Below are 25,672 nucleotides of genomic sequence, written 5' to 3'. Positions count from 1 at the left end.
CCCCCTCCCCCTCCAGTCGCTACACCCCTTCACCCCTCCCCCCCCTCTGGTCTCTTTGTGTCGCGTAGAAAGGTTTTCGAGAGGCTCAGACCATACCCCACGTCAAAACCGGAGACGAGAGCACCCACGAGGAACCGAGACCAGACTTCCTCTTCCTTTCTTTCTTCTAAAGTTTTCTTGGAAAAGTATCTCGACCGATGGGGGCCACGAAAATAAAACTGATATTCGACATTAAATGGAATGACTTTCTTGTTGCTGTTGAGAACCGTGAGCTGGGGGATTGGATTTATCGCATGGGAGTTTATTCCGGCTGGACTTTGAAATTTCGTGTTTTCCGTTCGGATACTTCGAAAGTTGCGTCGATACAGATTCCATTAAACGGGGTCATTGGTTTTTGTGAAAAAGAGTCCCTTTCAGAATTACGAAATTCGCTGGCCTATTAAAGTTGTGCAAAAGATGATTGATTAACCCTGGTCGCACTCGAATAGAAAGAATTTCGTAACACGAAATTTCCATTGCTCTTAACTCGACCGTGGATGATTATCGGCACTGGAATGTTGTTCACGCGACGATTTTTCTACAACGATTTCTAAACGGTTTCAATCTTTTAAATGCCATCCGGTAATTAGTGTCGCAGATCGTGTAATCCCTCTCGATTAACGCGAAACTGTTATCGATTATCGTTCGACTAGGTGACGACGCGTTATAAGTGTAATTTGCGTTCGAATTAAATACCACTCTGTTGGTTGAAATGATCAATTCGTTTGAGGTTGCGTTTGAAGCTTATTATATTTATACTTTCTTATGAAAAGCTTTGTTTTCATGGTATTTCCATGTCTCAACTTAAATCCCACATCTTGTATACATACAATAAATAAAACGTCTGTTGCACAGGGTTTTACCCTAGATTTCACTACAACTAAACAAACTGAATAATACGAGCAGTAAAGTATCAACATCGAAAAGATCACCGAAAAAAACATGTAGAAAACGGTATTTAAGGAATGTCAATGTTCCTGATGAATCGGGGAGAAACGAAATTGCGGTTAGCTCGTGTTCATTCATACTTTTCCAGAAAATCGACTCAACGGTTAAATCTTGCCGTGAAAGGCGATCATAATTCGAGAAGTGATATACAGCGTTTCGCATTAACCGGGCCACGCACTATTACATCCTTGAGCGCATTACGTGTAATCCGATAGAAACGAGCGACAATCATTACGATGTATCGCGGGAACAGGGATGCTGGAGGTCTATACCTGCGTGCACAGCTCACTCCCGCATTCGTGCAGAATTCGCCGGGCAGGTTCCTCTTCCTACTGCGAACGGGCACAAACGGTACGTAGCTGCAGTGGTAAACTACGTTATGGCGGTCTTCCGTGGCACGTCTCATTAATCTCTTATTCGAGACTGGTATCGTAGTGTAGGTTATATAAAAAGGGGTAAATTGAAGGAAGGATGTGGCAGCGTGTACTCCTAATGAAATGTCAGCTGTACTCTCTAAGTGTCAGCCTGTGACATCATACGAGAGTTACTCTTCAATTATTTTTCCTGCGAAAAGTTCAATTCGTTCCCCGAAGACCCTGACTAACGGGCGGGTTACCTATGACTGGTGGTAGGGCTATTTCCGATGCTGCCTGAACTGGACCAAAAATGTCTTCAATTATTAACGTGTGATATTTTAAACTCCAGTAATCCAGTACTCAAATAAAATCAGCCCCATTCACTGGTTAAGTACAAATCTCCAAATTTGAGAAAAGCTTTATTTACGTTACAATATAAAATTTCACGAATGACACTCTTCCAAAATTTAAGTTTATTCATAAACTATTACAAAAGTCGTTTGGAAATGCTCTTCTTGTGCCTCTAAGTACATTGTTGCACGTGAAATCACATTTAAGCTAAGCTTTCGCGAAACATAAATATTAATCGTTTGAGGCCGACCGATTTTACATGGAATGATATGTAATATAAGTATTACACGAAACAATGTGTATATTATTGACAGTCGTAATTGCAGGTAGAATTTAATTAAAAGCCATAAATAAGTAATTACTTATTGGAGTGGTATAATTACATAATACCAAATTAAACATACATAATATTATAATTATACCGGGTCTCATTCGGAACATACTTCCATGGTTATTATACCAAATATCAATAATCATACACGAAAGTATATACCAAAACCCCTTAAATTGTCCATTTCTAGCTCCCATAGAAACATTAATGTCTCATTAGCGGTGAACGAAGGTTGTCCAGACCGCGCAAAGTGCTCCGCGTCTGAAATCCTAAGAATCCTGGTATAAAGTGCTGGAAGAAAACGACGGCGGGTGGTTGATGCGTACTTCCTCCGTGAAATTAAAGCCCACAAAGAAACACGCCGAAGGGGCCGGGAGGGATCGGTCGTTTTTAACCGGTACGCAAACGACAAATACATAAATACAAGATCAAGAGGCTCCCTTATTCGCGGAACGCCGAAGGAGCCATTAAGCCGTGAGTATTCAAATCGACGGAGAAGGAAAAAGAACGACTGCGTTTTCTGGTGGCCCGAGGCTGTGGCAAAGGCGGTAAACCCTCTTATTAATACCATTAATCACCCCATAAAGATTCAACCCCCAGGGGAAATGAGGGGGAAAGAGGAAAAACAAGGGGCCCACGGGTAAAAACTAAGTCGGGGGAAAGGTTCAAGAAATCCAACCGAACCGTCGCTTATACTCCTCCCGGGGATAGTTTTTAAAGGCGTAAAGCAGTAAAAAAAGGAGGGGGGGGTCCGACTGGCACCGTATTGTTTCTCACGCAACTTTTCACAGATTTCACTTAGGTTCGCGCAGCAAGAGAGCCTGGCTCCGGTTCCCAAAGAGCCAGGGCCCTTTCTTCAATAAAAATTCATTTCCTTCCTTTGATTTACTTCAAGCACCGAGCCAACTCATTCTCAGTTTCCTACTTCCCATCACCCTCCCGCCCGTCGCCCTTCCTTTTCCCTTCTTCTCTCTGTCGCCGAGGAACGCTTGGAAAACGCTAGCCAGATATAAATTCTTTCCTGTCGGCTGAAACGCAACGAAATCCTCGCGAAAAGCGATTCCCCCCTCCGTGACAAATTCTACAGCGGTCCGCTTACATTCATTGGTAAATGGCTTCATCGCTTAATGAATCTTCCTTGGATGGATACGACCGGCGCGGCCGTTAGTTTTCCGGAACGTTCTTCGAGATTTTCACTCGGGACAGGTGTAAAATGTACCACTAGGTGGATTTACGGTAATGGTATGTTGAGCACGCTTCAGATTTCCTGAACTATGGGGTTTATTTTTAATCGAAAAAGGTTTTTTAATTGAACATTCATAGGCAAGTTATAGTATCGTAGTACAGGCTTGGTCAATGTGGTCTGATCAGTACGGTCGATTCTACTTCCAATCAGGGATCAACTCCTTTCACTGTCAGTCACTTCAAAGCCGTCTTCATTAATTATATAAGAATATAAGAAAGACTATAAGCGACTTGTTATATTATACATGTATAAATTTGTTAGTCTTTCTGTATCAAAATAGTCTTCTTAAGAAACTTAATAACTTCCTTGAAGTTTTTAAGTGTTGATAACAGTTCTTTCAAAAACTTACAAATACCATCATTTTAATGTCTTCCCACAGAACACCAAAATTACTACTATCAAAAGTCCAAATTAAACATCCTCAACTTATTTACGTCACCGGAATGTTAACGTCGTAACGCCGTGGAATAAACGACGATCCAAATGAACGTTCCGCCGAAGAACAATGTACCGCAAAGCGTGCAAAGCTTCTTCGAGGAGCGGACGAGGATCTGGAGAGCCGCTGATGGCGCGCGCGGTACCACGTTTTCGTGCGCCCTATTAATTACGAGGCAACGGTTCGCGTGATTCGAGCTATTTGCCGAACCAGCCCACCTTCTCTGCCCCCTCCGGTTTTCTTATATCGGGCCAGCCTTCGTTTTCTCCGGGCAACCTCGGAGGAGCCTTCAAACAACGCTCGTGAACAACCGAGTCTGGAGTGAATGAGCGCGGCGGGTCTGGAGAACGGACGGCCTGGGGCTGGTACGGCTAAAGACAGACCTATCTGGTCGTAGTCGCGGGAACTCGCATTCAATATTTTAGTGAAGTCTCGAATCGTTCGTCTGACTTGATTTTCGCGTGGCAGAGGATCTGAAATAAGGACTTTGTCGCGTGCACACTCGGCGACAATGTAACAAAGACGATGGAGGAACCCGTGGTTAGATATGCTAAAGGGCGGTTTCACGGGAGGAGGGGAAGAAGCGAGCCGTCCAGGATGAGCCGTATCTTCGGGGATAAGTATCGAACCTGAAAATCGCGACCAAAAACCCGACTGGCGCAGCAACGTCATGCGGAAAACGACGAACTAGGTCGATGTCGAAGAATTTCGCTGCAGTTGGCTGGTCCAATCGAGTATCTATCCTCTCTTCTTCCTTCTATCGCGCCCTTCTTCCGTCTCCGACGTCCTCCGACGTCCTCGTTCATCCTGTATGCAGGGGAAGGGAAGTAAGAGGGTGGGATTTGAAACTTCGACCGACTGTTTTCCTCATCGCCGACGAAAACATGCTGCCCTTGTACTGTCGTCGAGACAAATACCGAGGGACGGAGAAAGAGAGAGAGAGAGAGAGCGCGCGCGGACGCTGGAGCCAGATGGGGTGAGGGTATCGAGGGGGATGGAAACTTTTCTACTGTTCTTTCCGTTTATAATTTATGTTCCACTGTGCACGGTTGAGACATTGTTATTGATTCCGTTGCGTAGCCGGATGGCATGGTTTTGCAAAACTCCAGTGCGAGTTTCGCTGTTTAAACGACGGGGTTTTGTTCGCTCGTTCAGGCGCGAATTTATGTGTCTTTTCGGTTAAACGAATCGAGAGTATCGTCTGCACTCCTTGATCTTGATAGAAATTCGCGTGGAATTAAGAATTCACTAAATTTACTGTTTTCAATCACTTCAGCCAACTCAACAGCTTCCGATAACTAATTTAGGTTACCAATTGACAAAAAAATTTATTCCTTTTTTCCGTGAATCTTAAACTCGCATATTAAGTAGGATTATAAGTGTGTGTAGATGTTTTATTCGAACCAATATTGGGTTTCTACACTTTACTTGTAACACAGAAAATTTTCTGAACACTTGACAATTAATGTGTCTGGCAATAGATTGGTCGAAGTGGACGGATGATAAGCCCATGGCTGTTTAGACAAGTGCGTGATAATTCGTCGTTTCCGATCCTGTCATAATCACGAATCCCCTAATTAGGGGTGAACAATTTCGCTTATCGTTTTACGCTGTCTGCCACATCCAATAGCACGAGGCCCCGGTGTTGCCGCCGCGTAAACGTTGCGTTGACGTGTCAGCGGCGCTTGTGTGGCGCATTCTGACCAATTGAAACCCCTGGAGGAGAGGGCCGGCCTCTCCTGTACCGTGATAACTGAGTTATGTCCCAATATCATGATTACACGTCATCCTTGGCAGTTGACGATCCCTAGAGTAATGACTATTGTGGAACAGTTGAACCGGTCACGGGATCACGTCGGCCGCTTAAATTCTTGCGTTGGGGAGAGAATACCCGAACCCGCGTTTCGCTAATCTTCACGGCCGTAGAAACATATTGCCGCCCGTTCCTGCTATAATCTTCTGACGTAAAACGGTTCGTGAAAGAATTCGTGTTTTTAGATGCTCAAGCTGCTCCCGCCCCCTGGGTAACTTTCCTCGTTTCCTGCACTTGGGACTGCAATAATTTAAAGATCACTCTCACACAGAGTTTCACCATCGTTCTCCGTTATTACGCAACGACTGCTTCTGCGCCGAGTTATTTCTTGAAAAATAACGCATCCACGTGTTCTGGATACTATTAAATCGTTCCTCGAAGTTCCGTGTACATAGTCGAGGAACGAGCGCAGCTTCCGAAATCAACCGAAGCTCCGACTTTACGGAACACGCTTGATCGCGCAATTACAGGGTCTTTGAGTCTCCAATTACTTTCCTCCTTCTCTGGAGAAGATTCAACCTTGTTTCTGTCAGTTGTGAATGCGATTTTCGCACGACAGGAGGAAGCACGCGCTCGTGCGGTTTTCCCGCCAAGTTCATTCAGCATCTTGCGTTTGGATGTAAGCCAAATGCTGAATACACCGACACCTTCCCACCTCTCGGTCCTCGTCGTTTCCCTCCGCGTAATTATTATCATCCCGAAACGGCAGGTTGATGTTGCTGTTGTTGCTAACACCGCTGCCGGCGTCGCCGAGTTATAGACCAACCGGCACACAGCCCCCTTCCCTAATAAGGTCGGGTCATGGCCCTATTCTGCAATATTTCGCGACCAATTGTGCGCGACGTTCGCGGGAACAAATGCGACAGGCAAATCCGGCAGGAGTTATTGGCCACCGTTATTTCCTGCGAATTTCTCCTACGTGCACGCATTCCGCGCCGGGCTGTTAGCGTCTCTGAACAAATTCCAATGGTCTGTTCCTAGGAAATCGTATAAACGAGACTCCAAAAAAGCTATGTATATAATTTCATGAGGAATTTAATTCCTGGTAGATACCACTAGTAAATTCAATTCTTGACAGAGCGGGCTTAACCTTTTGTAGGAAAGTGTGAAAATGTATTTGAAAGTTATTGGAATAATGATAATAAACACAATCTTTTTAAACGTTTCACTATGTGAAAGATTGTTTCGCTATTGGAGAGTCTTCGAAACAAAATTATTGTGTTAAAGAACTATGAGAAGCTAGCTGATCAGCCAGAGTATTAAATGAAAGTCTAGAAATTTAGAAAAAGCACATACCGCTAAATTGTGATTAAAAGAACGATATTTCATACTTAAAATAGAAATCAGAAATTTTATCAGTTTTCTTTAAGTCGTTGAAAACTAAGTTTCCATTCTGTACATTCATTATCGATATCTTTTCTTTTCTAATCACAGATAATATAAATTACAGATTTAATTAAATAATACCTTCCACATGAAGTCCGTTGAACGTATTACAACAGTTCGATCCGTTCCATAACGTTTACATAGACTGCTTACGCGTCAATTAATTCGCGTAAAAAAAAAAAAACAGTGGTGTAAACGGCGCGAATTATACGATTCTGATTTCCGCGTAGCCTGTTTTTCCATGAGTCCCCGCCGCGTGCCACGGGAACGAAAGGGGGAGGATCGGGCGTGCGGGTGTGCGTACCGTTCATAGTATTGGCAGCGTGCCAAGTCACGTTGCGACTCAATGAAATCTTTCTGGGTTAGGTTAGCCCCTTCCTTCCGTGTTAAGCGTAGGATACGTTTACACCGGAGTTGCTGGACGCAGAACGAGAAAGAGAGGGTGTGTGTGTGGGAGGAGGATGGCGGGCGGGAGAGAGAAAGAGAGTAAGCTGGCCTTTGGCCAGAGGGGGGAGAGAACACGTCGAAGTGGCTGGGTTTAGGATTCGTCGGAAGTAGTGGTGGTCAATATTGGTCAGACCAAGGGGATTCTTAAGCACGAGCCAGTGGTACTTTGAGGCGGTGTTTCGTTGTTGCATCTCTATCCATTGGCAACTGTCAGATATCAAAATCAAGGTGGAGGGAACGGATCCACGCTTGTTGCTCCGTTGCCCCAGATTCTGGGATCCTAAATATGAACCGACAACGTTACTATGCGTCCCCGGTACACACATACACACCGGTACCTGTACGAACGGTGACGCGAATCAAGGGAACGATTCTCAGCGTCGTTCCCGTGGAATTGGATTTTTCAAGATCTCACCTGGTTCGTGTCTCTGTGTCGTCGCGAGGACGTTTCGTATATATCAAACGCGCGGAGAGAGTATACGACGTGCTCGGGGCCCCACTGGTATATCGTATATACGTACGTACACGATGACGGCTGAGAGCGGGGGCTACCGAGATTCGCGCGGAAGAGAAACACTTCATTCAATATCGCGTCGTGCCAGGAATTTAGCTCGCGGACGCGTAACAAGTAGTCATGCACCGTTTCGGCATCGGTACAGCCCACGACTTGCCGAGCACAATCCGGTGTCTACCCTCCCTCCCTCCCTCGCTACATCCCTTTCCTCCTCCACCACCCTGGTGTAGCGTCGTCGGCTGACGTTCACCACTCGACCGTTCTCCCTTCCATCGCGGGGTTCCTATTCCGCCGTCAAGCGAGCGTGGCGTGGCGAGGAGGAGCAGTCAGGCAGTCAGGTTCTCCGCTGGCATTAAGTATTCCCGTTGGGTCGGCGTGGCGAGGAGGAGCATGGAGTGGCGCGGAGTGGCGCGACGCGCGGCGTGGCGTGCGTCGCGTAGCGTCGGTCGATGCTGGGGTGCTCGCGAAGGAAGGAAGGAAACCACGAAGGAGAGAAGGAGAAACGTGGTGTCGTTATCTCTCTCTCCAGAATCGAGAGAGGTGCTATCCCCCTCGAACGACGCCAGCGCCCCGGGGGCGCCTGCGCGTCCACGGAGGGGTAGCGGTCGCCTGATAGTGGCGAAAACGTTGTTGGCAAGGGGAAAGGGGCCCCTCCCTTGCTTTCTATCCCTCGCTCCTTCAACGTACACCCCACCACGTAGATCCGCGCGGCTCCGTTACCCTCCCCTCGCTACGGCTCCACTGCCCGGGCCTCCACGATCGCCCCATTCCGTTCTCGGCATCACAGCGTACAGCATTGAACCCGACGCACGACGACAAGGAGCGCGACAACGACCACCTGCCCTCTCTGTGCTCTACGGATTATCTGTCTGTCACTCTCTCTCCCTCGCTCGCTCGCTCTCTCGCTTTTTACCTTCTCCCGTTTGTTCGGTCCGATCCACGCGTCTGCCTGCTACCAGCGAGAAGAGGAAGGAACACAAGGATAGACCCAGGATATAACAGCCGTGGTCCCCGACCGACGAAGAGTTCACGGGACCGTGTAACCCCCCTTCGTTGTCGCGTGCCGATAACTCGCACTGAACACATCCGTGGAACCTGAGATCACCAGTACGTCACGGTGAACGTCAAGGAGAAGAATTATCACACGTTCTCGAAAACTCTGACCAAGTAATCATCACCACCACCGGTCCCTCGCAGCAGTGTGTCACTCGTCGCTCGTTCGCTTCTCGTGGTGTTACCGTTCCAGGAGATCGTTCCAGTTTCAGTGTACGCGGTCGGCCTAGCGACCACGATTACGTGACCAGTGTGTACCGCGCGCGAATGTAAGCCGTGTCCCGTCGACCGAGAGAGGATCTTGCGGTTTTGGAGAACCGAATTGTGCTTCGACGACCCATCCGGTGCCCTCCCGTCGTCGTTCGTCGTTGTTGTCATTGTCGAGTCGATCGTGTTTGCGTGACGGACACTCGGTCAGTTCCACGATCGTCGTACCGGATCATCCGTTTGGAGGATCGACGTAACAACGATCCCGTCAGAAAGTGAATAGCGACGTCTCACACGTACCCTTGGACAGCTACGGGGAACCAAGGAGATAATCGCGTGTGCCGATAAACCGTGAGCCGTAGTTACATCCGAGAGCACCTGAAAGGGTCTCTCGATCGTCTGTTTCTTCCATTCAGGGAGGAAAGAACCCTATAACGTTGATCGCACGGCACTCGGTACTCGCGGCAGTACTGAGTGACCTGCAGCACCCGACAGTCATCGAAAAGTGTACACGACGGCAGTCACCACGTACATCACGCCGCTCATCACACCCGAGAAGGTACGGTGGTTCAATATATAGAAATCTTTGTTAAAATAATTTTTATCTCTGTACCTATTGCGCGTATGGGGAGCAAGGACAACTTATGGCGCTGGCCTCCTCTCCGATCATCCTGGAGGGAAGTTGTGTGTACATACATCGGTGACTGTGCGTAGGTGTATCGGACCTTTCCACGTTTGCATTCTCGCATACATGCTCGTACAGTATCCGCGTGTTGTGTGTGTGTGGGTGGGTGTAGGTTGTGTGCTAGCGCTAGAAGCATGTGTGTGGGTGGATCTTGATCCTGGACGTCATCCGTCGGAAAAAGACGGAGAGTAACCCGGCTCGTTGGATCTTCCGTCTCTTGCTCACCCCATTCCTCTTTCGTCTCACCCCTCATCTTTTACGCCGTTTATTTCGCCGGACAATGTGTAGTGACCGAAAAGTTTCGCGTAGATGACGTTCGAGCGAGCACAACCGTCGCCGATGCACCCCAAGTTTTCCTCGTAATTTCGGAAATCCTTCGCCCACTAGAGACCATCGTTCCTGACGGACCAGATTTTTCATAGCTTGTCATGTGTTATTCAATTCCGTTCCGTCCTTGTTGGGAGTTGCCGTCATTTTTTTCTGCTCGGTTTTTCGAGCAATACTACGCGCTCGTGTTAGCGACGGAACCCCCCACAGTCGACACGAATGACGGTACTCAGCGAATAAAAATCCCAAGATATATCCGTCTCCGTCGGTGTTCCGTTCTGGTCGGTCGCGCGCTTCTTTTGAGGATCGTGGTCGTGTTGGTGCGTCAAATCGGATGAAGGAATTATTAATGGAATTAATAAGTTGAGTGGTCCAGCAGTGGACGTCGACGGGGGTTGGGTAGAGAGTACTATTTCCTTTTCACCGGGAGAGCGCACTCCAGTTCCTTATTACGTTCTCCACCCTCCCAAGCAAACTTATTATCTTAAGTCCTTCGGCTCTCCGAAGCGAAACGATAACGAGATCGTTACTTTCGAAGTTCCCGCCTCGCGGCCGCCGCCGCCGCCGCCGCCGCCGCTCGATAATTATTATTTTCCCCTTTCATCGGGTCAGTCGAGCAGATCCGAGTGCAGTTATAAGACTTCTCTCTCCACCGGGGAGCAAGTCTCTCTCTCTCTCTCTCTCTCTCTCTCTCTCTCTCTCTCTCTCTTCCTCGCTCTCTATTCCTCTGTCTCGCCGCGAGCCAGTGTCCCCGACGGAGAGCACCACGCGCTTCATTTTTCTGGGGCATCTATACTTCCTCAACAGTTTGTATCTCGATTTTAAATACGTTAACCTACTTCCTTTGTCGTTTCCACCATTCCTAGCTAGCTCGTTTCTCTGGTCTCGACGGACGCTTCAATCCCTTCCCCTCGGTCGGTGCACGAGTATCAAGAACCCGCTTCTCCAGGCCGATTCCAATTTATTCCCGATGAAAATCGTTTCTCGATTAAAGTACATAATCCAGTCGATGAGATTTTTAATTAATCCGTCCTCCACCCCGAGAACCGGCTCCCGTCCGACGTCGCCGGGAAAAAAATAACGTCTCCCGTGGCCGTCCGTGAATCCCCCGTAACATATATTAAAACGATCTGGTAAACGGGCTCGGTGATGCGACCAGCGAGATACGCGGTTTCATTTTTTACCATTGCCGTGATTTGGGTCGCGACCGATTTTTCCTTTCATTCCGCTTTATTACACGCCACGTCGAGAGTATCGACTCTGATAACTGCATTGATGATCAACCCCCCCCCCCTCACCCTCCCATCGTTTTTAGGAACAACACCTCCGTGTCGCCGTGTATTCGTTCAGGAGGACAGATGGAAATGAGGTTTTTCATCGGGAGGGAATTGATCTTAAAAAAAAAAACATATTTTCAATTCGCGAAGTAACTGTGGGTATCGTTTTCAAACCGTAGACGTCGACATATTTCGTCCGTATATCAAGGGAAGAGGTAGATTCGCTCGTACATCATGCGAACGCAAAAACAGGGACGTCTGGCTGCCGCGCGGGTGGAAGCTGAAATTTACGACTGGCCGCGTGAAAATCTTTTCGTGAGGCTTGGTGAGAGGGAGGGAGAAGGATAACACTTACCCCTTGGTCTTGTTTCTTTTTCTGTTGTTTCTTTATCGTCGAAGGAAATGGAAAATAGAAACACGTCGTATCTGCCTCAGGATCTTATAGGACGATATATCAGTAAAGAAATTGAAGATGGAAGAATGTAATTGGAAACTTTCTGGAGTCACATGATCGTGATAAAATCGTTAATGGAGTTTGACAGGTGAATACAGTGATTACCGAGTGCTTTATGTAGTATGAAAGTGCTTCTTGTTGCACAGACCTCACGCCAAAACTTTTAATTAAATATTCACTTCAGCTTCTCATAGTTTCGTTATCGTATACCTATGTAGGTGTTTATTCTTTAGTCATATCTGTTGATTCTTCACGATAGTAGACGACCTGTATAAATGTAAACATGGAAAATGTGCAAACTTGACCTGAAACACATATTGAGTGACTCATATGAAAAAGTTCATAGCCTGTTGCATTTAAGGTCACTAATTAAACAGTTGTCTAACATGAATTAAGTACACGAAATTTCGAAGAGGTCTTCTTTAACACTAGAACTACCAAAGCTGTAAAAATGCCTGGTTAGTATGCTCTTATAACGATGATTAAAATGTTACAACAGTGCATTTTCTCAGATCTTTTACAACTTTTATTGCAACATATAAATACATAGATGTACGTTTATTATCGACAGTTCTAGCGTTAATAACTTATTCGAATGAAGCTCCACTGCATTAATAGCACCAACGCTACCAAAGAAAACTTCTTACGTTCTCCCAGTAATTACTCTAATGGTTCGTCTCGATAAGTTCTATGGAAATATTCAAGATCCTTTCACACGATCCATCTGTTTATCAAAAAACAACTTGTCCTCCCCTGATGAAACCAAATCGCGATTCTCCAACGAAAGATCGCGTTTCACGGTAGAGGACTGGAAAGTCGGCACGAGGGGAACGTATGAACACGGTAAATATTTTTCATCCACGCGCGTGAAAAAGTTTCCTCAAAGGCAGCGGAAACCCGGCAGCCGGGAGTGGGCCCTTGATTAAACGTTGCGCTCGAGAAATGTATTATTACTCGGCGAACGACGCTTCTAAACTGCGTTCCGCTGAACTTAGTCGGTCGAGAGGAAGGCGGATTTTTCTCGAAGCGATACACCTTGGAAATGTAGGAGCCGGTTCTTCCACGTTCTTTTTCCTGCTGTTCTCGTCTGCTTGCTAGCAACAGCTCCAGATTTTGTACCTTCGATTTTTACGTGCTTTTTAAAATGTGTAGCGTACGGTTGTCTCTGTTGCTATCTATACATTATTAAATGCAAAAACATTCGGTACTTTGGGAATATACATGACTAAAGATGTATTGTTCCTATTGTAAACACAGACTGTAACTTCAGATTTCGTTTTTGGAGGTCTACACTAGAATATTGTTCTTTAGTAATTCTTGGAAGTTATTATCGCACGTTAAAAACATACGTTCTTGGTACGTAAGATAAATTTCAAAACTCTTTTGTCCGTAGGGAAAAAAGTCTTGAGTAAATTTATTCGAATGAGATGTGTTTATCAGCTTATAATACTTGCTATTACGATTCTTTTATTTTCGTATTATAATCACCGTAGGTGAACTTATTTAAACCCTCAATAAATGATTGATAGTTATTTAGTAACCAGTGTCACATACAGCACGTTTCAAATCTACCGGTATACCACTGGTTGCGACCATACTGAACGTTATGGCGTTTAAAACCTCAACGCAAGATAAGTGTCTTTAATCACACGTGTTTCTAAAATTAGTCGATATTTATACCAACATACTCCGCACACCTCAACAAGCACCTGTATACCATCGTCCAACGGAAGCACGTACGAAGTGAAGCTAGAAAATTCAGACCTTCCTCTTCTTAGCACAAAATGAAAGGAGAAACTTGCTAGCGTGACCGACACGCCGTCCTCTCCTGTTGCACACATGTACCAGCCCGTCCGGATTTTCAGTCTCGGACGACGAAAGAAGCTTGGTTTGCTCGTTCCGTTACCTCTTTACACGAGCAAAAGGGAGGTAAGCGGATTTCGTGGCGGTCGCGCGGCTTGGGGGGGGGGGTGGCAGGGGCGAATTAAAAGAGACGCAACCGGGTACTCCTGTCGGTCAGTCTCCGTGGGAGTCTTCAGGAGACACTGAGAAATCGAAATTTCGTTGCGTGACGGACTTCAAACTCCTTTGGGTGCGTCAAAAGTCGATGATTTTTCGAAATATTCCATAGTTTGGTATAATAACAAAGTAACAGAGAAATAAAACTCTTATACTTTCTCTGTCATTTTTAATAATTCACTCTGCAAATTTTAGGGAATAATTCTGTATGTCTCGTTCGTCTGACTTCGTAGATTAAAACTTTTTATGGAAGTGGAAGTGAAAAATGACAGGAAGTTTCTTGTACCATAAAAAAATGAAAATTATGAATTTCAACGTATCTTCTTCGAAATCGTATACTACATGTTTATGATTTATTAGATACTATTACACGTATAGTCTTGCCATTGTTATTCGTGTATATAACACTGGAACTGTTGGTAGTAAATTGTGCTAGACTGCATTTGATTAATCACTGTACCTTGATATTGTCGCATAATGTATACAATTGCGAGGAATTAATATTATTAGTGTATAGGTGTAATAATATTCAATAAAGATATATAGTATACGATTTCGAAAGATATGTATTAAAACACATGAAATGTTTATTTCCACATAGCGAACAATTTCATGATACAAAAAACTACCTGCCACTTTTCACTATCACTTCCAAAAAAATGTTCTAATCTACGAAGTGAAACGCTTGAGATCTTCAGAATAATCCTCTGAAATTATTGACAGGCCAATTGTCGAAGAACGTTCTCTAAAAATTAGAGATTTTCGTCTTCCTCTACATGAAAACTAGATCTCCAGCCCTGGAAGGATTTCTATCGAGGGGAGCCAAGGGAATCGAATGTACCGGTTGGAAAGAAGGAAGGAAAGAACAGGCGATACCGATCGAAGGAATTAGGTGGCCGAATTCGCGAATAACAGGGCTGTTTACATCGAAACGCTTTTAAATCCCGAACAGCCAGTCCGCCGGACGAGAACCAGGCACCCTCCTATTCTGTGAATCGGTGGGATGCGCCACGTCGCGTCGCAACCTCCGCAGCCGTTGACAAACGAGCGAAATGCGAAAGTAGGTGACTCGCAACCGACCACTTTCATCCCTTACGTTCAGGTTAGGCGTGCATACACGCTGACAGAGGACGGGCGGCCAGTTTTCCCCGTCCCCCGACGTTCCTACAAATAGAGAATCCGTCGTCTCGGAGTTTTCTCGCGTTTTCCAAGCGCATCCCAATGTTTGATATTTGTCTCGACTTTTCGTTGCCCGTAGATTGACACTTTTCTTCCACCGTTCGCTCCGCCCGAGGAGAAGCGAAATGTAATTCCGCTGGGCGCGCGCCTGTTTGGCGAATTCACGCGGAACGTCGATGAGGCCGTTTCGAAGGTGCAAGATGGGAGGCTCGAATTGAAGTTTCTCGTGTGTCTCTCTAGTAGCGACCTGATTTCGCGGAGTGAATTCTTTTTTTTTTTTCCTCTCTTGTGCAACTACCTAAGATCGTCGTGTTTTCATTTTTATAAAAGAAGGAAACACCAAAGGTGGAAACAAATTTGAAACGATATTTGCGCAAAGATTACGTTCCCATTCGACATGGTCCGCCCACAAATTCATACGTGACCGATACAGTTAACGGATTTACACTATTTCAATTATGGAATTACCGCGTGCAATTACCACGCTAATCGACGGATCCGTTATAAGTATAGAACTTCCGCATAACCGATTTCATAGAAAATTCCTGCCTGAATAATATCGAGCTAACCGCTCCGGCTGCCCCTAATTTTCCGTGGAAATATTAACGTCAATATCCCCCCCATAGTTTCGGCTGCACGCGGGAATGTTGACATCTGGTCTATTATTAATCACTCGGTTGCCGCGCTGCGATTGCTCACGCATTCTGTTTTAGAGCAGTCAATATAATAAAGTCACGCTATATATATTGCAGATAGAAATCTGGCTTCGCATAATTATCCAATGACCATGACAATCGATGGTGGACGGTCTATCCCCGATAAATTTAGGGAACCAGTGCAATAAGGGAGCTATGCCAGAGAATGTTGAAGAATAATATTTTTATTGATTCTGGCACCTCTTAGTGTCTAGTTGCAAAAAAGACAATGGACCACCTTATCATTTCTTCTTTTCCTGTTTACAGGTTTTTAACCAATTTTTATTATTTTTTTTTCTTACAATTTTCTTAAAGACACCAGTATCAGTGTATTATTCGCCCTCTTAACGAAGCTAGCTGCAATGCTTGCGAAACGTTGGGAAAATAATTCCACTAGGACTGGACTTACACCCAAAAGCCTCAACAGCAACAATATGGTGTCGGGTTCGTGGAAACCTCAAATCTCTGAGTCAACAAACAAATCGTGGGTCGAGTCGTGGACGAAACGCCTGGATACCAGAAAACATTCCCCCTCTTTTTCTATCCCACGGGTACTCGTACGGCAAACGTACGATCACGACGAAGTTCAGGCTGTCCAGCGTGGCTCTTCCAACCCTCTCTTCCGTTTCCGTCTGCCAGTGGTTAATCGAGCGTGTTACGCCGCGTGAAAACACGTGCGCGGAGTTCCGTCGAAACGCGAGAATTCGCGTATATCCCGGGTACGGGTACGCGATCAAGAGCATCGACGTTATTAATTAACGACATCACTGAATTTCGTAGTTTACTGTGTCAACGTAGACAGCGATTACCGGCGCGAATGCTTCGCGGTGTCCCGGAAAATTAACCGTGCACGCACGCCCCCCCTCCTACACCTCTCTCCCCTCTCCCAACCCCCTGCGAACGTTTAACGCTGTTAACTATGTCTCTCCCTTTCACCAGGCAACCGACTCGCCTTCGGGAATTGTTTGACGTAGCTGAAAGTGTGATCTAGCTTCCTGGAAAATGGTGGAGAGAATTTAGTAGCGGAATCGTTATAGTCGCAGGAATTTTAGGTCGTTTCACTAATGGGGCCGGTGACAATTTTGTGACGAGGACCGACATCAATGTTAACTCTCTGGTGATTATCTTGGGAACAGATGGAATTTTTAAACGACTTGTAATTATTTGGATAGTCTTGGAAGTTGTGATTGGGATGATTCATGGAAAGGTTGTGTGATCACGTTCGTGTTTAATGTCAAAAGTAAACTCTTTTGTTGACAGGTGCTACTATTACATTGCCGAGACCTATAACTTGAATCAAAATTTTTTTCTATTTTCATTATAGTTATTTCGATTTCATGGTTTCTATCTGTCTCACCTGCATTGTTCCTACAGATTTCGTGGAACTATAGAAGTATCAAAGCCAGCAATTCTTCTGATATAATTCTGCTAGATTCGTCGTTTACGAAAGAATGAATCTTACCGATTTACAGTATGGTCAAAGTGATTGATATACTTCTAAATTTCAATTTCGTACCCATTCTTCGGTTTTAATCTCTAAATAAGTTAATTTCAGGTGTATTTCCTCCTCTTTGTGTATTGCATCCCCTGTATTCTGTTTAATATACTGTACGAAAATAGAAAACTGTATATGATTGAAGTCGTCTTTCTGCACGACAAAATTCATATTACGCAAAGCTGACATTTCACACCTATCTATCAAATAATTACTTTTCCAAAGCTAACTGGCTTCGATCCTTTCACAAAAAGGGGTCGCTGTTCGCCCATTTCGATTCTCTGTCGTAACAATAACTAATTCCTGAAATACCGTCTCAAATATTGACCGATTGCCACCGATCAATCATGAAGCCTCGGATCTCACAGCATTTGCCGTTCGGCGTTAATCCGAACTGAAGGTCGATTCTTCCCCCGATAAAACGTTCCTGTTAACGGGTTTTGCGATAATTGTCGGGATATACGGCGGCAACGCGGCCTCTCTAATCGAAGATTATACGATTACCGAACGAGCAGGATGAATTTCGTGCGATTCTTTGACAAACGTTACGCAGGTGCCCGGGGGCATACGCGGTCGACAGTGAATTCAGGTTTCCGGCCCGGTGAACAGAGAGACATGTCGACACGCATCGGGCTCGCGTACGGTACACGAGTCGTTAATTAATCCCCTCGTTACCATGCGCACGGGTACCACCAAGATCTGCGCCAACACAGGTAACCAGAGGTTTGACCGTCAAATCGCGTTTAAGTACGCGTGCTTCGTGGCCATTCGAGTCCGTGGCCGCCTACGAGAAGTATTGTGAACGTGATGCTCTCCGCGGTTCGTTCCGGGGCTATTCCAACAGGTACCCATTAACGAAGCTACTAACACATTCAGAACCAGCGGAACGCTTAACGAATCAAAAATCGTGCTCGGCCGACGGAATTTCTGTGCATGTGAAAGTGTGTATACGTAATTTTAATAGTGGTTGGTGAAATATGTGATTCGGGAAAAATAACTTCTATGCTCTTTTAAAGTGAACAGTTTTATATGGGACAATATTATTGTACTTTTACGAGCATTCGAAACATTTAGACAATTACGCGTCGACTGTCACGGTTCACAAAGTAATTAAAACAATGGATAAATCACGTTCAATTTGGCATATGCAAAAGTGATGACTGTTGTAGTGGTGCGTTTGGTTATATTTCCGTTTTGTCGACGGGAAATTGAACTGCGAGCGGAAAAATAGGAATAATTCATAGAATATCAGAGGAATTGTTTCAAGTAACAGATGCTGTGGTGATTGTTCAATATTAATCAAGACTTTCCACGAAAACACGGCCACTCACTGATTGCATTAATTATTTTACACACGGTTATAATTGGAGACTCTTATGTAATATGCACCATCGATCCACGTTGCAATTTCTGTTTTATGGATATTTTATTATTGAGGCGAAACGACAATGATTGAATTCATGAATTCAGTGATAGCATTTTTAGCTGTTTGCGTGTACGGTACACAGTCTTTCTATAATCGGTGGCTGCATACAACGGAAACATTTACTTTCAATCATTGTTTTTATTAAGTAACGGAATATGATTAACGTAACGATAAGTGACACGACGCATTGTACAGTGATTTATGCCCGCATTACACCGGTCCGCGCTACGCGTTATCATTAGCTGGCAGTTCGCTGTTTGTACGCGTGATCAATGGAAAATATGCGGGAATACGTATTGCATTAAACATATCTGTGCTTCATTTAAGGTGGACGCGTGATATTCTGATACGACGTGTTATCATCGTGCTATCGTATCGGATGGAAAACTTTAATGTACAGCTTCGTGAAAAAAAATTTGGTATATTTTCATTGGACTGTCGCATACTATGTAACGAACTTTTCAGTGTTTTTTCACATTAGTCGGGACATTAGATGACCATTTCTGTTTGAAACAAATTCAGAGTTTTCCGTGACACGAATTACCGCGAGAGACTTGAATTGTTGAAACTAATTTTTCGAGGGACATTTCTGGCTTCTATCTCTTCGCTGAATGAGTTTATCGAAATGTAACATTATCGTGAATTGAACAGAAGTTTCATTCAGCTGAAGTCCCAGTTTTGCTCTGAATTTGAATACAGGTAAAGAAATTAATCAATGTGAGTTGTACTAATTGTTTTCCCTGATTGATATTGAACAGGTTTCATTTAGTTACTGTTACGGATAATACCTTGTAAACAATTTACTGGACGCTTCAATTCAATATGCAAACAGTTATTTGTTGGTAATCAAATCTACCATTAAATAAAATCTGTTACTTCGTAGTATCCTAACAAATATCAGAATCATTAAATGCTATGAACTAACATTTTCAGTATACTTTACTAATATTTTAGTAGTAATATTTTTAATAGAACTGATTTGGAATCTTTAAAAATATTTTCCAATGGAGACATTTAGTTGTTGTATATAACATAGTCAAATATAGCCTTACCACCAAGGATACGTATAGAATCACCGGATACATCTACTCTATCCAGAGCGTTTCTAGCAAGGAAATTCAAGAATAACCATCGACAATCGAAATTACGCGGTTACAATAATAACGATTACCTCGGATTAATTTAATTGAAGCCTTTAATCAGAGGCAATCAAGGGTACTTAATTGAGACGATGCGGCGTCGAATCAATGCCACCCGAGGAACTGGTTTACATTTTAATTGGCGACGGTGCAAACTGGTCTTAATGGTATTTCTGTTGTACACGATTGAATGCGGCGTCACAATGGTATCCTTACGTACAATTCACCCCATCTCCTCCTTTCGTGATGTGGCAAGCGGCTGTTGAATGTACCACCTCCCCAGCCGCCGTGATCGAGTTTACGTCGTTATTGAATTTCTACGTGCTTCAGTAGCGGAGACACGTGATTAAAGGTCTCCCGTTTGCGCCTCTTTTCTTTTTCCTAAACAACATCCGGAGCGGACGTGTCCGTCTCGGCAGAAAGACAGGCAAAGAAAAACGTGCATTCTACTGAGAGCTCAATGAACAATGTTGCTAGATCAGTATAGTTGTATCTTCAAGGTAATGAATCTTAATGTTAACATAACATTTTGTTATATTATTTCTATTTTGCTTCATTTTATTCGATTCAACATAAACTGTTTCCTTTTATCATCAATAGGTAATCAATTGTTCATTATGAAAAAAGTATAGGTATGAATAAACACGTTTGAATGAAATTTTAATGGATCTGATTGACCCAGAAATTAATGAATTCCTAGGAATACGTATACATGTTATAATTCGTGCTGAAAATTCCGTAGTCTAAGCATGCGCGTGAAAACTACTTTCACTAATCGTAGAAGTCTATATAAATTTTATAATCCCAGTATAATATAATGCTCTCTCAAAACGTTGCTAATTTTATTTACATCAAGCATACAAAATTCAGACGCAAAACGTAGAAATGGAAAATTCTATCTAACAAATCCATTCCCACTGTCCACCTGCACGCACTTGAAGACTCGAACCGGTTCTGGTACGTGCAGTAGGATCACATAGGGCGGTCCACAGTTTGCTCTAATTTCAGGGCGAACCTTGACGTACAGAAAATTACGAGTCTCCACCGCTTCCACCCCCATGCAACTTCAGGGATTCGTTGTACTTGAAGATATTTCACGAAATAGCCCGGCATCCATCCAAAGAGGGAGGGATAAGATTTTAGGGTGGAGTTTTACGAGCGTCGCCGAAATCTCCGGCATGCAGCTCGATAAAAACCGCTCGTCGTCGTCGAGAGGAGAGCTTGAGTATCCACTTTTATTACCTAATACTCGTGAGACTCGGTCACCGGCATATCTCGATTCTATTTTCTTCTTTCGCCTGATTTTCGCGCGTTCGCGCCCCAACTTCCCCGGGTCTCGATTCAATCATCGGTTCGCACCGCTCCGAAGGATCGATCAAAGGAACGAACGGCGGCGCGGTCCACACCCTCCGCGCACACCTAACGTTGCAATAACGGCCCCGTAAAGTGGTCGAGGACAATTTTCGTACGTCGGATCGGTTCGATCCGGTAATTCGTCGATCGATCTCCCTTGAGGAGCTATCCTCCTCGCGTCGTCGACACGCTCGAACTTTGCGAGCGTTCCCATTCCATTTCGTTATTTCGTCGTCGTGCAGTTTATCCGCCCGTTCCTCTGCTCCTCTTACCTCGGGACCGATGTTCGTAAACAGTCGAATAATTGGAATTCCGAAATGGAACGGAATAAACAACGGAATCGCTCGGTTTTTCCGACGAACGGGCCCCTGGAACCGACTGAACCTTCGATCGAAAGGGTTCTCGAGGTCTATCGTCTCGACTGTTATTATTCAACACAGGGGAAAAGGGCCGTACGTATCCAGACACACTTTATTTCATTTTTCTAAGTCAGAAATTGTGGAAAACATATGCGTTTAGTGAATATAGGCTGTTCGTCTTGTCTTGAATTGTATGTTGATATCTATTTTACCGCAAACTTTTGTAACGATATTTACATAAATAATCTGTCGCAATGTATGTGTCACCCATGTTTTAGTGAAGTAGTAGTCGAAGTGTTAAATGGAGAAACCAACATTTTGCACCTAACCGCGTGATTCTTTCGCCATGTGTGCATAAACAGTGGCGTTAGGAGTAGATAAGACATCAATATCGACGATTTACGTACAACACTCGCGGAGTATCGCGCGCAGTGCTCATAGAAAGGAAATACACGAGAGCGTACCTACTACAATCGGCGACGGAGCACACGACTTCCGCGTACCTACCTACCGTGTGCCGTCGGTTTTTTAAAAGAGCGCCTCGCATTTCGGACGTCTGAATAAAAGCCGAGTCCTGATAATGTGCATCAAAGGCACCGGGTGGTAAAAATAGAGAAGCGTGCTTAAGCCACGCGTGCACTTGTCGGGCGTCGATGCTTTCATCTTCCCGTTCAAAGAGCGACTCGTAAACGTTTGATGCCACAGGATCAATAAATGTATCGTGCGCGCGAGCCCGAAAGCCCAGCGCATCATCGTGGAATCTTCTCCCAAAGAATGGAATTCCTGCACAAAAAGAGTCTTTTCACCCTTTTTTTGTCTTTGTTCGTTTGGTTGTTCTTCTTCTTCTTCTTCTTCGTCGTCGTCGTCTTCGTCGTTTAATCGAATACGAGAGCTAGCGAAATTCTGTTTTTCTTACGTTTTATTTCTTGGCGGAATGATACGAACGCGTAAGGATAATTTGGATGTAATCAGACCGGAGTTTATACGTTGAGGAGAGAGTTTTCGAGCGGTGGAGTTCGGTAAATTCACTGGGTAATCCCCTGAAGTCGCAAGTCCAACAGTTTAAATCGGCGGAGTAGCTAGGAAGGAGGTAAATCGCAACCGCTCGGTGAATGTAATGGCTCGGATTTAGTGCGATAGCGAAAGGTGTATCGAACTTTCGGTTATTAAATTTAACTGCACGCTTCGCGAGCCTTTTCGAGTACGAATTTCAGGCGTAGGAAATAATTTTGGATCTTGCGGTGGAGGTTCCCTTTCATGCGCCAAGTTTGCAATTAATTACATTTACCCACGTGCAGGAGGGTGGGAATAATTGTTTAATTTTCTGCATAATCGTGTCCGTTGACTGTCTCGTTCTTTTCATCCGAGGATTAAAACTATTTTAGACGCAAATTTTATTCGATATGTATAGTTACAGGCGTAAAAAGCTTTGGAAATTTCAAGGTAGTAACAGGGAAGAAACAGACGAACAGGTTGGGTTCAACACAGATTTCCTTATATTACCAAGTGTTTGAATATTGTTACAAATTTTTCATTTATTCGTTTCCCTTGAAATTGCAACTTTTCGCCAACTGCTTTGAGCACCGTCAGACGATACAAACTTCCGTGTAAAAGCAAATCGATGAGATCAATCTCAAAGTACTGTTCAAAATAGCAGCCGAGTATTTTAAAGCAGTTCCACCTCTCGCATTAATTATCTAAATATATCATGTAGGCCACTTTCAGAAACATTCAAAGTATTTCAAAGCTAGTTCAGGGTAGTTCAGAAAGCGTTCAGAGTTCCTCTTGGAAACCTCGTTTCACTTCGATTAGCTGGGAATCGGTATTTGAAGCATTCGATTCCGATCGTTGTTTTTCAATTTGTCTGGTTGGAGTTTCTAGATTATGTAAAGGACTCGATGTAACATTCATGAAATACAGCAGATCCTTGTAGATTATATGAATTATTTTATATCAGACGTTATTGGAGTCCGCGAATAGGATTACGATACTTGCAAAATAGTTTCAATAATGGAAACTTCTGCTACCCAGTTCTGTTACTAAAACGCGTAGGAAAGTTCTTTCGAGCAAAAAATGACATTCTATTGTAGTTTCAGGGACATAGGAAATTGTCACGCGAGAACGTCGGCTCCGATCCAGTTATCCTTGAACCACTGCCGTTCAGAAAGCATCTTCTTCGCCGCGAGTTCCTTTTTTCTTCTCCCCCGGACTATTCATGTTCTACCGCACCGGCGGATGTACGATGATTACAATTCAAAGGAGGTACAATGAGAGCGATGAGTCCTCCATTGAAACCGGTATACGTTCATTGTTTCGGCCCCAGGGATGGCTAGGCTAACGAGGTGAAGAGATCTCTGACCATTTAATGTAAGGCAACGGCATCCATTACATCAGCGTCATTTAGAGAGGATGTATTTCGCTGAGTCCGAGAATTCGTTTCCGCGTGATCGAAGGATCTACCTTACCCTTGTTCGCTCGCAATCAGTCTTTGTCAACGTTAACAATGGGGAAAAGATTCTACCGCCGATAAAAACGTTGGGAACTCTTTCGAAAAGTGAAAAAGAAATCATTCTTTCTTGGCGCTCGGGGAAAAGCCCACCTATCATTCTATTTCGAAAGTAATGAGACATCGAGACTTTCTCCATAATTGAAATCATTCTTGCAGAATCCGAGTCTCGTGAGCTTGCTTTCACTCGTAAATGATAGGCATCGTTAACGACTCTAGATGCATTTTAAGTTAGAACCTGAATTTTCATTGTTAGTAAAAAGAATTGTGCCACTGGGAGTTTGTACCGTCAGATATCCATACAGAGTAAAAGATTTTATAAAATTTAGCTCCTCTAAGACGGATTTATATAAATACATATTTCATCATTACATTGTTATGAACCATCAATACATCATGGATATATAAGGAAATTCCAAATTTTGTGAATGATATCTTTCCCATTAACGATCCTATTAGACTAACAGTAACACAATGACTTTATTAATTCATTAAACATTGTTAGAGTCCCTCTATCATATCACATTTTCTACATTCTAGTGTCCGAGCTGCAATAGAATTCGCAGTCCAATACCAATAAGGTTTCTGCATGATTCCATTTAAAGCACAGAAGGCAACGTAATGATACACTAAACGGTCTAAACCTGCATCAGAACAATATTCGATCAATGCCCCGTTAAATTACCGATAAAATGGAAATACAAGGAAATATCAATAGGAAACGTTGTGCACCGATGCAATTCGAAATCGACTCGTTCTGTAATCTTTAAACCGTGTATTGGTTCGAACGTCCCTAAAATATTGCGAAAAAAGTTTTGGCCCGGGAATAGCCCCCTCCACCCCACACGATATATAAAGCATGCATGCGCCACACGTATAATCTACGCGGGAGCACGTACCAGGGAGCGGAAGGGTAGAATTTGTAGGATCGTACTATAACGTGGCCCATGTAAAGCCCGGTCGAGTAAGGTGGGGTCAGGGCTGGACAGTGCGATAGCAATGCCCCGAGCCACAGACGAATGTTGAGCGCCTTACCGTCCGCTCGCTGATAACCTCTCTCTCCTCTTCCTCGCTATAACCTCTTTTCGGTATTTATGGCCGGTAACTTAAATTCTGCAACGTCGGACACGCGAGAAATTAGCACCCGAACGCGCTCGCGCGCTGGGGGGTCGGCTGCAGCTGCATCCTGAAAGATAGACACGGACACGAGTGAATTTGATGTTCTCCATTTCAATTCTGTGTATTGATTCTATTTCAAGCCCATCCGTTATATCGTTAAATGATGAATATTTTCCATTGACGATCCTGCTACCGTTTCGGACGTATCGAACCGCCAGAGATGAAATCGATATAATAAAGATGTCGCGATGGGATTGCGAGGTATCGATGAATGTAAAGTATCGTGACAAATGTGTTTCGATACGTATGTGACCTGGATAGATATCTGCCCCTTTTTGAATTTGAAAATTTTTATTTTTTTTAAATCTATAATATTATATAATTCACTAACATGTGTCTTAATATGAAATTTAGAGTGAACACGTTGGATAGACTGATCTGTGTAATACTGGATGTTATGAACTCTGAAACTTTCCTGAAGTTAGTGAGATTTCCGCAGGGCGAAAATGTTA

The 25,672-nt window shown here is 44.2% G+C and overlaps 1 protein-coding gene across 3 annotated transcripts in view; it reads left to right on the top strand.

Annotated features, from left to right (window-relative positions):
* The window catches only part of LOC107185903 (RNA-binding protein Musashi homolog Rbp6), an 856,487-nt gene that overhangs the window by 592,060 nt on the left and 238,755 nt on the right, over window positions 1-25,672 (top strand). The window contains exon 1 of one of the 3 annotated variants that reach the window (XM_015573679.1): window positions 9,239-9,686. The exons of the other annotated variants lie outside the window; for them this stretch is intronic. The gene's annotated coding sequence lies outside the window, so the exon portion shown is untranslated. Of the gene's footprint in view, window positions 1-9,238; window positions 9,687-25,672 lie in introns of those variants that run through there. 3 annotated transcript variants of the gene reach the window in all.

Source organism: Dufourea novaeangliae, unplaced genomic scaffold (assembly GCF_001272555.1).
Source record: "Dufourea novaeangliae isolate 0120121106 unplaced genomic scaffold, ASM127255v1 scaffold56, whole genome shotgun sequence".
NCBI lineage: Eukaryota > Metazoa > Arthropoda > Insecta > Hymenoptera > Halictidae > Dufourea > Dufourea novaeangliae.
This window is presented reverse-complemented; position numbering and strand designations above follow the sequence as displayed.